This window comes from Bidens hawaiensis, unplaced genomic scaffold, assembly GCF_021521415.1.
Source record: "Bidens hawaiensis isolate Kalapana, Puna unplaced genomic scaffold, B.hawaiensis_p1.1 tig00049827_1, whole genome shotgun sequence".
NCBI lineage: Eukaryota > Viridiplantae > Streptophyta > Magnoliopsida > Asterales > Asteraceae > Bidens > Bidens hawaiensis.
The window spans coordinates 67,537-79,971 of NW_027506124.1; the positions used below are offsets into that span (position 1 = coordinate 67,537).

The 12,435-nt window shown below is 37.6% G+C and overlaps 1 pseudogene across 1 annotated transcript; it reads right to left on the minus strand.

Moving 5' to 3' along the window:
* Window positions 1-9,225: 9,225 nt before the first annotated feature.
* Window positions 9,226-10,753, minus strand: LOC143616787 (non-classical arabinogalactan protein 30-like; annotated as a pseudogene). Its single transcript, XR_013150721.1, has 2 exons — window positions 10,321-10,753; window positions 9,226-9,569 (listed from the first exon to the last, which is right to left on the minus strand). The product of XR_013150721.1 is annotated as a non-classical arabinogalactan protein 30-like (transcript).
* Window positions 10,754-12,435: the final 1,682 nt, after the last annotated feature.

Genomic DNA, 12,435 nt, shown 5'->3' on the forward strand with positions numbered 1-12,435 from the left:
TGTGATGATAGTCTGCATGTCAGGGAGAAAGGCTGGTACAGATGGAATGGGTGCGACCATGCAGACGGCGATGACTGCACTGACTTACAATAAGCGTTACAGCTTTAGTCAGATGGTATTTTACGAGATAGATCGTCAAAGACGAGCGGTGGCGCGTGAGAGATTTCTGATGTATCCAAGATTCCTACAAATGATCTTGAATCACGTCGCTCCCACGTTACCTCAGCGCCGCCCAATTAGATATGTGGAAAGTGTCAGCAAGAGGATCTTCGCTCAGTGCAGATCATCGAGTGCAAGAAGCAAGCCTGAGCTCCGTCCTCGACATACTCCATTATTCGGGTACTTAATCAACCCAGAGTATGTTCCAGCCCGAGGGGACGAGTTTCGGGATCCTCAACCACAACAGGCTGGAGCACCTCAATCACCTGAGGTACAACAAGCTATACCTGCTGCTCCTGTTGTGTCACCGGAGGAAAATGTAGACCTTGATGCAGCGTTTGGTGGTCAAGACTTCTTTGATATGGAACGTGTTGATCCAGAGGAAAATATGCAAGTCTCGGTTGCACGGGTTTCTAGTGTGGATGTTGCTAGGGCAGCTACGACAGCGGCTGATTCAGATTCGTCAGATGATGATGTGGCTGAAGCGAGACGAATTTTGGTAACACAAGAACGGATTCATGGGAAGAGGAAGAGAGCCGATGATGACAGTGAGTCAGATTTTGAGGAAGAAGTACATCAGTTGGTCCGTAGATCAAGAAGGGAGAGGACAGGTGCAGGTTCGGGAGCTGGTGAGAGCTCAAGAGTGGTTCGTTTCACTCCACCCGCACTGTCCGGTATGACAATAGTCCCTTCATCATTGCCAATTACAAGGCCAAGCGCCACGGATGTTCCTGTGGTGGATACCTCATTCTCATTCGGCATCCCACCCACTACATTCCAACTCTCGACTCCAGAGATTGTATCTTTGCCACCTCCAACTCTTACTCCAACGGAGCTTGTGGCAAGATTTATTGAGTCGACAGTTGTAGCTACTGCAGGGTTTTCAGTTACGATACCACCTGCGGTTACGTTTACGCCTACTTCTGAGGTCCCGGTTACATTGGAAATCCCTCCTCAGTACACTTAAGATATATCACATCTGAGGTTTGATTTCGATGCAACCTTATCCGACTCGGAACGAATAGCAGCGCTTGAAAGGGTCGTGGCAGAACAATCAAGGGTAAATCTTATCCAGACCCATGCTATTCAGCGCCTCGTTGCTGAGAATCAGATTCAGTCGTCCCTGCTGATCGAACATGGCAAAATAATTGATGCCTTGAAGCAGTTCTTGGCATCTCAGGGGGAGACGAGCTGTAAGGGTGATGAGCTGAGGACGAAGAAGCGTAATGATCGAGGCGATGATCCCAATGCATCGAAAGGTGCAGGTGGAGAGTTTCCAAGAACTGAACAAGCTCTTGGGACTTCCACATCTCAGGGGGAGTCAACGAGTGCAGCTGGCGGTTCAGGGGGTGATGATGTGGTGGTTGTGGATGCTGAGGAGGTGTTAGATGATGTTATAGGTGATGAGGATGTGTTACCGATGGAGGAGATAAAGAAGATAGGGGCTGAGATTGTCATTGATAGTGAGATTGAAGAAGGAGAGATTGTGGAGGAGAACGTTGAGCATGAGATTCCGGAAGTTGATAAGGCAGATATAGGTCAAGATATGGGAAGCGATGAGACAGAATGGGAAGAGCAGCCAAGATGGAAAGAAGGCTCGCTCAGTGGTTCGTAAAAACGAAGAAACCGGCGGTCCCTACTATGTTCAAGAAAAGTTACAACATCAGGGGTTATGCTGAATCGAAAAAGGGGATTATATGCTGGTTATATGATGAGCAGTTGAGGCTCTTTGTGATTAAAAGGTATGATGGGGTTCAGTACTTCAAGAGGCTGTTGAGATCGTTGAATACGTTGCCTGAGTGTGAAGTGAAGGACTTAGCCAGGTTGGGGTTGATAAACAGGAGTGATGATAACATGGCTAGGGTCATTGGAAAGATTGTTTGAAGGAAAGTATAAAGAAGAAAAAGTTCGAGCTGTTGAAACCACAGAAAGGAAAACTTATTGAAGATAAAGATAGAGGGATGAGAGCAGATGGCAAGCCTTGGATGATCATGAAGTATAAGCCGATCCGGTGTTTAAAAGAAGTGCCGATGAAACAAATGCCCAAGGATGTGCTCAAGGATCTAAAGTGGTGGTATGTTGATTGTGAAACAGCTGAAGCAGTAATGGAGAATGAAGATGAACAAGAGCTGCTGAGAGTGTATGATCCAATGCACTTGGTGAATTTGTCTCAAGCTGATCTGCAGGTGCTGAACGAGAAGAAAATATTTTATATTCCTGCTTGGAAAGAAGAAGCGAAGAAATATCAAAGAGTTGTTTCGGTTTGTGTACGAGAAGGAGTTCATACTTGAAGATGAAAGATACAAGATTGTTGAAGATTACAAGACACGTGCTTGAAGATAGAGATATGAAGCTACTGCCAAGGGGGAGTCTGTTGGTCATGATGTCAGTAGTTCAGTGTCTAGTGTCTGTAATCGAGTTAGTTGGATTTGTATTTGGATGTAAGCGAAGTTCTCACAAGTTCGCTGATATAGGCGAACTTGTGGAACAAGCGAAGTTAGGGACAACTTCGCCTAAACATGCTAGGCGAAGTTGTCGTGTTGTATAAACTGCTAGGTTACGGCTAGATCAGTAGACGAGTTAGAGTTTTAGTTTAAGAGTTATTCAGTTTGTGTAATCGGTGATCAGTGAATCACGTGTTTCCAGTTGCAATACAACGTGTCTTTGTTTATTGTAACGTGTGTTTGATCGTGTTAACGTGTATCGTCTTCTACGCTCGTAACGTCTTACGTAGGGATTCCGCACATATGTAGAACGAGATATTCCGTGTAGATCCGGCTGAGAACCTACAATAATAGAGTGTAAGGTATAAAGCACAAAAATTGTTTTGTTGGTCTGATGGTGGTCGCGCCACACGATGGGGCTTGGCCACCCCCATCGCGCCACGCTATGAGGTGGGCGGCCAGCAATGTCAAACTTTGATATTTTGGCAGATTTGGTCCCTAGAGTTGGTATTAAGCGTTTTAAGGCATTTTAAGAACCGAAAAGGATGTTTTCGATACTCAACAAGTGTAAAATAATATTGTAACATAAAATCCATCATTTTGATTATATCATAGGTTTCGGTTTACAAAACGGGTCGGGTTACATGATAAACGAATACAATTATGACCCGAAATTGACAAATGTCACAATATTTTCTTAGCAATTTTAGCCGCTCTCCTTTCGACCCTTTCATGTTTTGTTTCACTTGTATAGAATTATGTTTTATATTGAAAATTTGAATGATATGATATTTTAGAATAAATAAATTGTCTATTAAAATTTACATAACAAAATTGGCTAAGTAATTTTTAGCACTATACGGTTTGTATAGTCGTTTTCCGATAGCTCTTAACAGTGTTCAAAGACAGACTGACTTTTTCTGCAAAAGTTTTCTATACGGTCGTATAGCCCTATACGACCGTATAGGATTTATTGTGTGTCAGTGAGCAATACGAGCCATTTAACACCTATACGGCTCGTATAGGCTTATACAGTTGTATAGGTTGCAAAAAGTTGTTTTTTTCCCATGTCAGTCATGCTTAGCCTATACGGCCTGTATAGACCTATACGAGCCGTATATGCATGTCCAGTCAGTATGGGGGTGGTGTATCCATAGAGGGGGTAGTTAAGATACAAAAAGTAAAAAAACCGTACGAAAGATACAAACTGAAGAAACTAATAGTGGCAAAACTATAATTTTGTTGATTTGATTACTCTACATATAAAATAATTACGTTAGTTATGACGCTATTTATTAAAAAATCTGTAGTTATAAAACTAGTTACTCGAGTTATAAGAGTAATTACGCTAAAGAAATCAATTAATTACACTATACAAAGTAATTACGCTACTCAGAGCATTCACATCATGTCTACCATATTCAATGAGTGATGTTCTTATACTATAGAAAGTAGTTTAGGGTGTTATATGTGAAGAAGAGAGAAATGAAATGATATTTATGTGAATTTGAAAATTACTGTTCACAACATATAACTTTTTAATCTTTGTTTAAAATGGTTGTACTTGTAAGTGAATAAGAAAGAAAATATAATGATAAAATTATGAAAAAATATTATTTAATTAAAAATATGAGAGAAAATTAAGTATTTTTATTATAATATTAAATTTGAATATAGCTGAAGGGATGAGAATGCTCTTATACATAGATACTCTATAATTAGAGCATTCTCATCTCATTCCTTATAATTATGTGAGTGAAATTTGCAAATTATAGAGTGAGGTTGTGAGTGATTGTGAGTGTAAATTATAGGGTGGAGAGAGAAATGTGGTGAATTTTTGTAAATTTGAGGAAACATTTGGTTGGTTGTGACTAGAGTAGAGATAAAACTGTAATGATAAAGGTATAAAAAATATTATTTAATTGAACAGGAGAGAGAAATATAGTGTTTTTTAGTGTAATTATAGAGATATGGATGAGGAACGGGTTGAGAATGCTCTTATGTGAGAGAAGCTTGCAAATTATAGGGTGAGGTTGTGAGTGTAAATTATAGGGTGGAGGGAGAAATGTAGTGATTTTTTGTAAATTTGTGGAAACATTGTTTGCCCCTATTTATTTTTTAATATTTGTTGTATTGGTTGTGAGTAGATGAGAGAAAACTGTAATAATAAAGGTATAAAAAATATTTTTAATTGAACAGAAGAGAGAAATATAATGTTTTTTAGTATTATTATCAAGATAGAGATAGAGAACGAGTTGAGAAGGCCTACAATAGTGTTATTATACATCTAATTACAATTTGTAATAATTGTTTTTTTATATACATACTAATTAGCTCGTTTAACTATAGTAATTACAAGCAATTATCTTTGTTATCATAATTATTTCTTAAAATATGATTGCATTTAGCCAACTCTTAGATCCGGCTCTACCCAAACTTTTCTGGTTCACCCAAATATTCCCCACTTGTCCTACTGTTGCTGAGCAGTTTTTGGATATCAAACGGACCTCCCCAGAAGGTAATTTTAATGTGGCCGATTTCCCTTCTTTTGCAATCAGTTTCGCTACAGCACCCGCTGCTCTAACTAATTGTCCACCCTTTTCAAGTGTGAGTTCTATATTATGTATGGCCGTGTAGGCATATCGGTTGAAGTAGATTCTTCCTTTTTATCAATTAAAAAGAATTTTCCAATTCCTGTGAATTGCTTGATTTTTATGTGTCAAACCAGTATTCCCGATATATTTTGTTTATAGATTTCTTGAAACCTTTTTTTACTATAACGAGAGTAATGTATTTTAATCATACAACTTTATACTAATGAATTTTTTATTTAGCAGATTTATCAACTACAAGAGAATCCATTACCAACAATTTCCTGGTTTTCGTCACACTTCCTTTTTTCTTGGGAACTATATATGGTTCACTTTGAATTTAAAAAAGTTGAATGCGACAAAGTACATGAGACAAATAAACAGAAGCCCATTCATCTTGTGACTAGATATATCAAATCTTACATGGTTTAGTTGTACATTTTTCAATTACTTTTTACATTTTGATGTTAAAGTTTCCATAGGAAGTTGTGAAAGAAATGGTCTCCACCCATGCTCATGCTTTCCTTTAGTGAGACATTACTCTTCATCACATCTACCTCCATTATTATTTTGCCTATTCTTTTGAACCTAACATAAATTAACAAAAACGGTGAAACAATGTGATAAAACTTTAATAGTAAAGGAAATACCGAATATAGCAATTTCTTGTAATATTTTTATATTTGTATTCAAATAATTACATTGTTATATCGCAATGACACACATCTATCGTCAATCTATCAAATATAATTTTATCCTTGCATGCAAAGTTTTTTTTCCTATCAGTTTGGACTAAAGGTTATGTTGTATGTATAGCTCATGTATCATATTTACTCACGCATAATTAACAAATGTAACAAATTCGATACATACTTGACAAAAACTAATATAGTATTCATTTTATTTTTTTTATCTGGATCAGAAGTGACAACACAATGCTTGAATTTGCTATTTAACGTAAGAAGTTTATACAATGCATATCACTAAGGCTATGTGTAGTAGAGGGGTTACAATCGGGGGTGAATTGTGACACGTGACGCCCAGTCAGCATGGAGTGGAAATTTGTTTTTGGGGTGTAATGGTGTAGAGGTTACAAATTAGGCCCACAGTGTGTTTTTTTATTATTTTCTTTTTATAATTAAACTAATTAAATAAAAATGCATTAAAATTAAAAAGAAATACAAAAAAAGCATAACTAAAAAAATACATAACTAAAAATATTAAAAAACATAACTAAAGAAAAAAATAAAAAAAAACATAACTAAAAAAGAAACTAATATCCGTAATATTCGCGCATTTTTCACGTCGGCGTTGCATCAATAATGCGGCATCCTCGTGACACCCCTCCGCTTTGAGGGATTCGTAGTCGTCTTTCATTTGTTTTAATTCGAACGTCTGGTTCAGTTTTTCTTGTTGTTTGTTGGATGCTCGAATGTCGGCTCCAATTACGGTGGCATTTGTTTCCAAACGACCGACCAACTCGTTTATTTCAACGGGCTCCGTATTGAATCGTGTTGACGACGAACCTTCCCCCTTATTTTTCCTCGATCTCCCGCGTGGTCGAGGCAACTCCTCTACCTCATCTTCGTCGGGTATATTCAAATCATCGGCTAAATTGACCGTGTCGTCGAGGAAGAAGCTACTAGAATCGGAGGGTGTGTTTGGTGTGCTCGGATTTGTCGACGACGATGTCTTCGACCTTTTTGAAGGCCGGGATGAGTCGGCTCGTCGGGCGGCCGGAACGGTTGGTACCACATTCCATTTCGAGCAACGACGTAGCTTTTCCCAAGAACTCAAATACTTAACGGTTTCCCGGGCCGCTCAACAGTGTGACCCTGAGCTCGAAAGTCGCTCAAAGCTTGACCTATAATGTCGACGTCGTTATTTCCGCTACGCTAGCCGGACCCCTTCAACCGGTTAATTATCCCGACAAATTTTTGACAATCGGCGTTAAGCCCCTTCCAGTGGGCTTGAACCGCTTCTTTTCCTCGGTAGTCTTCGGGTTTACCGGTTATCGCGATCCAAGCTTCAAATACTTTCTTCCAAAACACCCCGGTGGCTTGAAAGTTGGCTACAAATTAAATTTATTTGTAACAATTAGTATATATTTTAATAAACACTAAATACCTTTTAATAAATACTTAATATTAAAAAACTTACCGACGTCTGGATCCTCTGAAATGTTAATCCAAGCCCTTGCAAGGGCCACCTCCTCCTCCTCATTCCAATGCTTGTATAGATCACGTTGCGCCATCGTCTCCCCCGGTTGTTTTTTTTTGTTTACAGGTCGGCTTTTTGCTTGAACCGGAGGCCCGTGACGTTTGCGTATCCGGTACCGTCACCGGCTCCGACTCCGGTGGTGTAGACCCGAACGCCGGCATTGTGTTTTGGGGGCTGAGAAAGTTGGCGTACATGTTTAGGTTCGGGTCGGAAAGTTGATACGGATAGCTCGGTTGGTTCGGTTGGCTCGGTTGGTTCCATTATAAGTTCGGTTGGCTTGATTGCGAACCATACGTTTGACCGAAAGCAGTGAATTGGTAGTTCCGTTGGCTCGATTGCGAACCATACGTTTGACCAAAACCAGGGAATTGGTAGTTCGGTTGGTTCGATTGCGAACCATACGCTTGACCGAAAGTAGGGAGTTGGTACTTCAGTTGGTTCGGGTTGTTTCTAGGATTCATTTAGTTTATTTTTTTGTAAGAAATTGGGTATGATTTGTGTATAAAATTGATATAAAATGGAGAAGAAGGGTGTATGTTTATATATATATATATATATATATATATATATATATATATATATATATATATATTGTTTATTATTATTTTTATATTTGACCGTTTCACAACGGTCATTTTATTAAATTATTATTATTTTATTCTTCAACGGGTGACAAATATATCCCGCCCCCGCCCATATTCGCCCAATTATTGCCCGGGGGGGTGGGGTGTTCCACCAAAAATCGCCCATTTTCGCCCATTATTCCCGCCCAGTACGCAGAGCCTAACTCTTCACTCGTTCAAACACATATAGAGAGATACAGTATGCATTGATGGTTTTATCAAAGACATATATAACTCATAAATCGATATAATTACCACCTTCTCACTTGAGTGATACTTCGTAATGTATATAAGTTATCAGAAGATGTGCACGACTAGTCCTGGCATCTTATATAAGAAGAATAAATATTGATCCTTTTATATATAACACAAACCGAACTACATCTGGATAAAAGAGTAGCGTATATAGACAATCTAGTGCTCGTATATAGAGTAGCGTATATAAACAATTGAATCATGAGTGAGTTTTTTTCAAGATTAATCATGTGCTTGCAAATGTATTCATATTTGTATAAACATTTTTTTTGTTAAAATGACATCATAATATGATTACATGCACAAATATGAATACATGCATGTATTCATCATATTAATCATGATGTCATTTTAATAAAAAAATCATTTTTTTATTTATATAATTCATATTTGTGCATGTAATCATATTATTCATGATGTCATTTTAATAAAAAAATCATTTTTTTATTTATATAAGCAATCCCAAACACACACCCTAAGTATTGAGTCTTCCCAAACACACACCCTAAGGTCTAGCTATTACATTCAATTTAGTGCTTGTTTTAGATGGTCGAGTCTTCTTACGCTTTAAATTACTTGAACAATGCATGCATGATCTCACCAATATTTTTGTCATACAACTACATTTATATCTTGTGGGGATTTGACGATTTGTGGCTAGGGGTAACTCATCCTCTCCACACACTTTGTCCCAATGATGGCAAGACTCAAATCCAAGCTTTTTATGATTTTGATTTGCACATTTTCAACATTTATTTCAATGTGTAACAATATTCACCTTTTGTCAAGTTAAAGAATTTCTATATCGTTAGTGATCTATGTTACTAAGATTCACTTTAAAACCACAACAAAGATAACACAACATTTTCATTCTCAAATAGAAACCAAATGACAAATTACAATAATAAGTCCATAAATCTTCAAACAATCACACCCTCAAATACTAAACTACTCCTCCATACAAGGAGTTTTGGAAGATGCTTCAAACGCAAACGGACCCACAGTGAACACATCATAGGGAAGTGGGTGTGCATCCGGGCTCGACAATGGTGGCTTCTTGCTAGGGGCCAACAAAGACCCCTTGACCCCAGCATGAAGGTCAGTTGGCTTGTTGCATGTAGCCATGGGTGAGGTTAACAGGCTCACTCTGCACCTGTGGGACCCATACGTGGTCAAAGTCTTGGGTGGCTTGATGAAGAAGTACCCGTTCTTGTCAGTTGTACCTTTGACCCGAAGTGGGTACTTTGTGTTGTTGCATGTTAATAGCACCTCAGCTCCTGTTATTGTCGAAACAATTTAAAAAACTCATTTTCATGCATTGGTTACTTGTACCCTGATAGCCTAATAATTTGTTTTTATCAAGAAAAAGCATGGTGTGGCCGTCTGTGTGCATTGGTCACTTGTACCATGTACCTCAATTATTTGTTTATTTAACATATTATTTTTATGCATTGCTAAGTTGCACGGTACAACTCATCACTGCATCAAAATATATTGTTTTGACACATTTAGTCTTTTATATCTTCTTTAGTTAATCTTAAAACTTTATTAAAACTGTAATGTCACATAAAAATATAAAGTATATCCACATTTTGTTTTAATTTATACACATATATAAATTTTTATATTATTTACCACGTCTTTTGATTTCTAGAACCTGTTTAATGTCTGGTTTTAAAAATATTGGTCAATGTACCATACTACACAATTTAAAACTACTATATTTTATGCATATGAGAAGTACAAAACAGTAAAACCCAACAATGCATTGATGGGTAGTACCCAGAGGCCAACAAAAACTATAATATCCATTAACAACTTGTACGTCATATATTTACTCACATTTCATGCATAAATCAGTTGTACGGTCCATCACAATAATACAACCAGATGCATATACAAGTTGTACCATAGTTCTCCACGCATTGTTGAATTGTACAGTACAACTCAAGAATGCAGTGATTTTACTTTTACACATGCATGCATATTTTTAAAAAAATAATAGTAATAATATTATTATTATTATACCTTGAAGTGGTTTAGCACCAATGAGTGTATCAACCCCCTTTACTTGCAAGCCTTGCAATAAACAACACCCTGAATGGCCACCAGCTTTCTCGGCGGCAGCGGTGGTAGGAGTGGTGCCGGTGAGTTGGTTGGTGGTTGAACCGGTGCTTTGGTGGGTGAGTGAACCGGAGCGTGAACCGGGGCCTTGGTTGGCGGGTGGGAAGCGGGTGGTGAGGCTAGTTTGTGATGGTGGTGGTGGTGGTGGTGATGGTGGGGTGCGGGTGATGCAACCGGTTGGTATGATGGTGCGTGGTGTGGAGACTGAGTCCAGCTGATGGTGTCATCAGTGTTGTGACCAAAGGTGTTGAGCATGAAGCAGGAGGTTAGTAGTAGAAGTGAGAGTGGAAGATTAAAACCCATTTTGGTTAGCGTTTTTGAGGTCTTGGTGAATGGTGAAAAGCTGGTGGTGATTATTTATACAGGAATTGTAAAGGGGTAATATTGACATTATATTGGACATTTTTTTTGTGGGTGGGCCCAAGCTAAATAAGATTTCCAAGAAACACTGCTCAAAATTTTGAAAATAAAATAAATAAATTTTAGAGGTTGTTTTTTAAAGAGAAATTCGTAAAATAATCTATTTGATAAGAGAGATTTTTAAAATAGTTTATTTGAATAGAGAGATTTCTAAAATAGTTCATACAAACTTATCTCTAACGTGACATTAATAATCGTGACGTGAGATTGTTAACCACTCACAGTGTGACACGCGTAAAGGTACGTGAAAGTTACTCTAAAATCTGTCTACGCCGATAGTTTTCTGGCAAAAATCTTTTTCTGAAAAACCATGGTTTTCGAATTAAAGTTATCGGCCCGTGAGTTTTCAAAAAAAGACGAAATTTTTTGAAATTCATCTCTTCCGACGCAATTTAGGTGAATATCGTCTCCTACGAGAAATTTCAAAAAAGTTTCAAAAAAACGACATTTTTCCAATAAATTTAGGGGGTGTTTGGGATTGCTTATATTCACCAACTTATAACCTATAAACTTTTTGAAAAGTAATAAGATGTTTGAGATTGCTTATATTGTGAGAGGAAAAGTTCCATAAGTTACACTTTTGTAACTTATTAACTTAATGAAAAGTTATTTGAAGGCAAAATAAGGAATGCCAAACACCCTCTTAGTCTTTTTATATGATTTTCAAAAAAGTTAAAAAAAACAATAATTTCTCAATGAATTTAATTTTCTAAGATGATTTTCATAAAAGTTTTAAAAATATGGCAAGTGTTAAAGAATGTAGTGGGTGGTGGATGATGGCGGTGGGTGGTGGTGGTTGATGATGGCAGTGGGCGGTGTGACACCCCGACCAAAGGCGGATTATACATCGGGGCGCCACATATTGTTTCATTACTCGTGACACTATTGGGTGTCAATATTTAATAAATACATTCATTCGCGACGCGCAAAGTAGACATAAGATAACATAAATCATCATAAATCAATATATTATAAATCATAATAATCGAACAGCAATAACTTGTCTTGATACATTTTAATCTAGGTCCAAAATAAAGAAAACTTCCTACGTGTCCACAAGCTCCAAAACAGCTACTGCAAACCTGAACATGTGTTAAAATAAACGTCAAACACTTGCGTGTTGGTGAGAAATCAAGTTTAATAGATAATAGATAACAATAAATCTGCGCGCAACACGTGTATGTCTGGTGTTTAACAAGGGTGCAATCAGATTGTGATCAAGCCTAAATAAATCATAGCTCATAGTTCATAGTTCAATCCGTGCTCCCAAATGAGCACAAAAACAAGAAAACATCTGTGCAAGTGTAAACAAAGAAAACCGTAAACGATAGGTCTCCCGTGTTCATCTAATGGATCCATGAAAACTTCGGAATAGGCCGAACAAAGCGGTTAATGATACACACATACAAATAAACAGCCAAGTAAACGTCCTCAACACATGGGATACTGCGCGACTAAAGTTTATAAACAAGTTTAAGACTCAAGTTTGTACGAACACATGAACATCCCAAAACATTAAAAATAAAAAGGGATTAGGTACGAGATTACTCACTTGATAGACGATGCGGTGTAAGATAAAGCAAGAACCAACTTTAAACA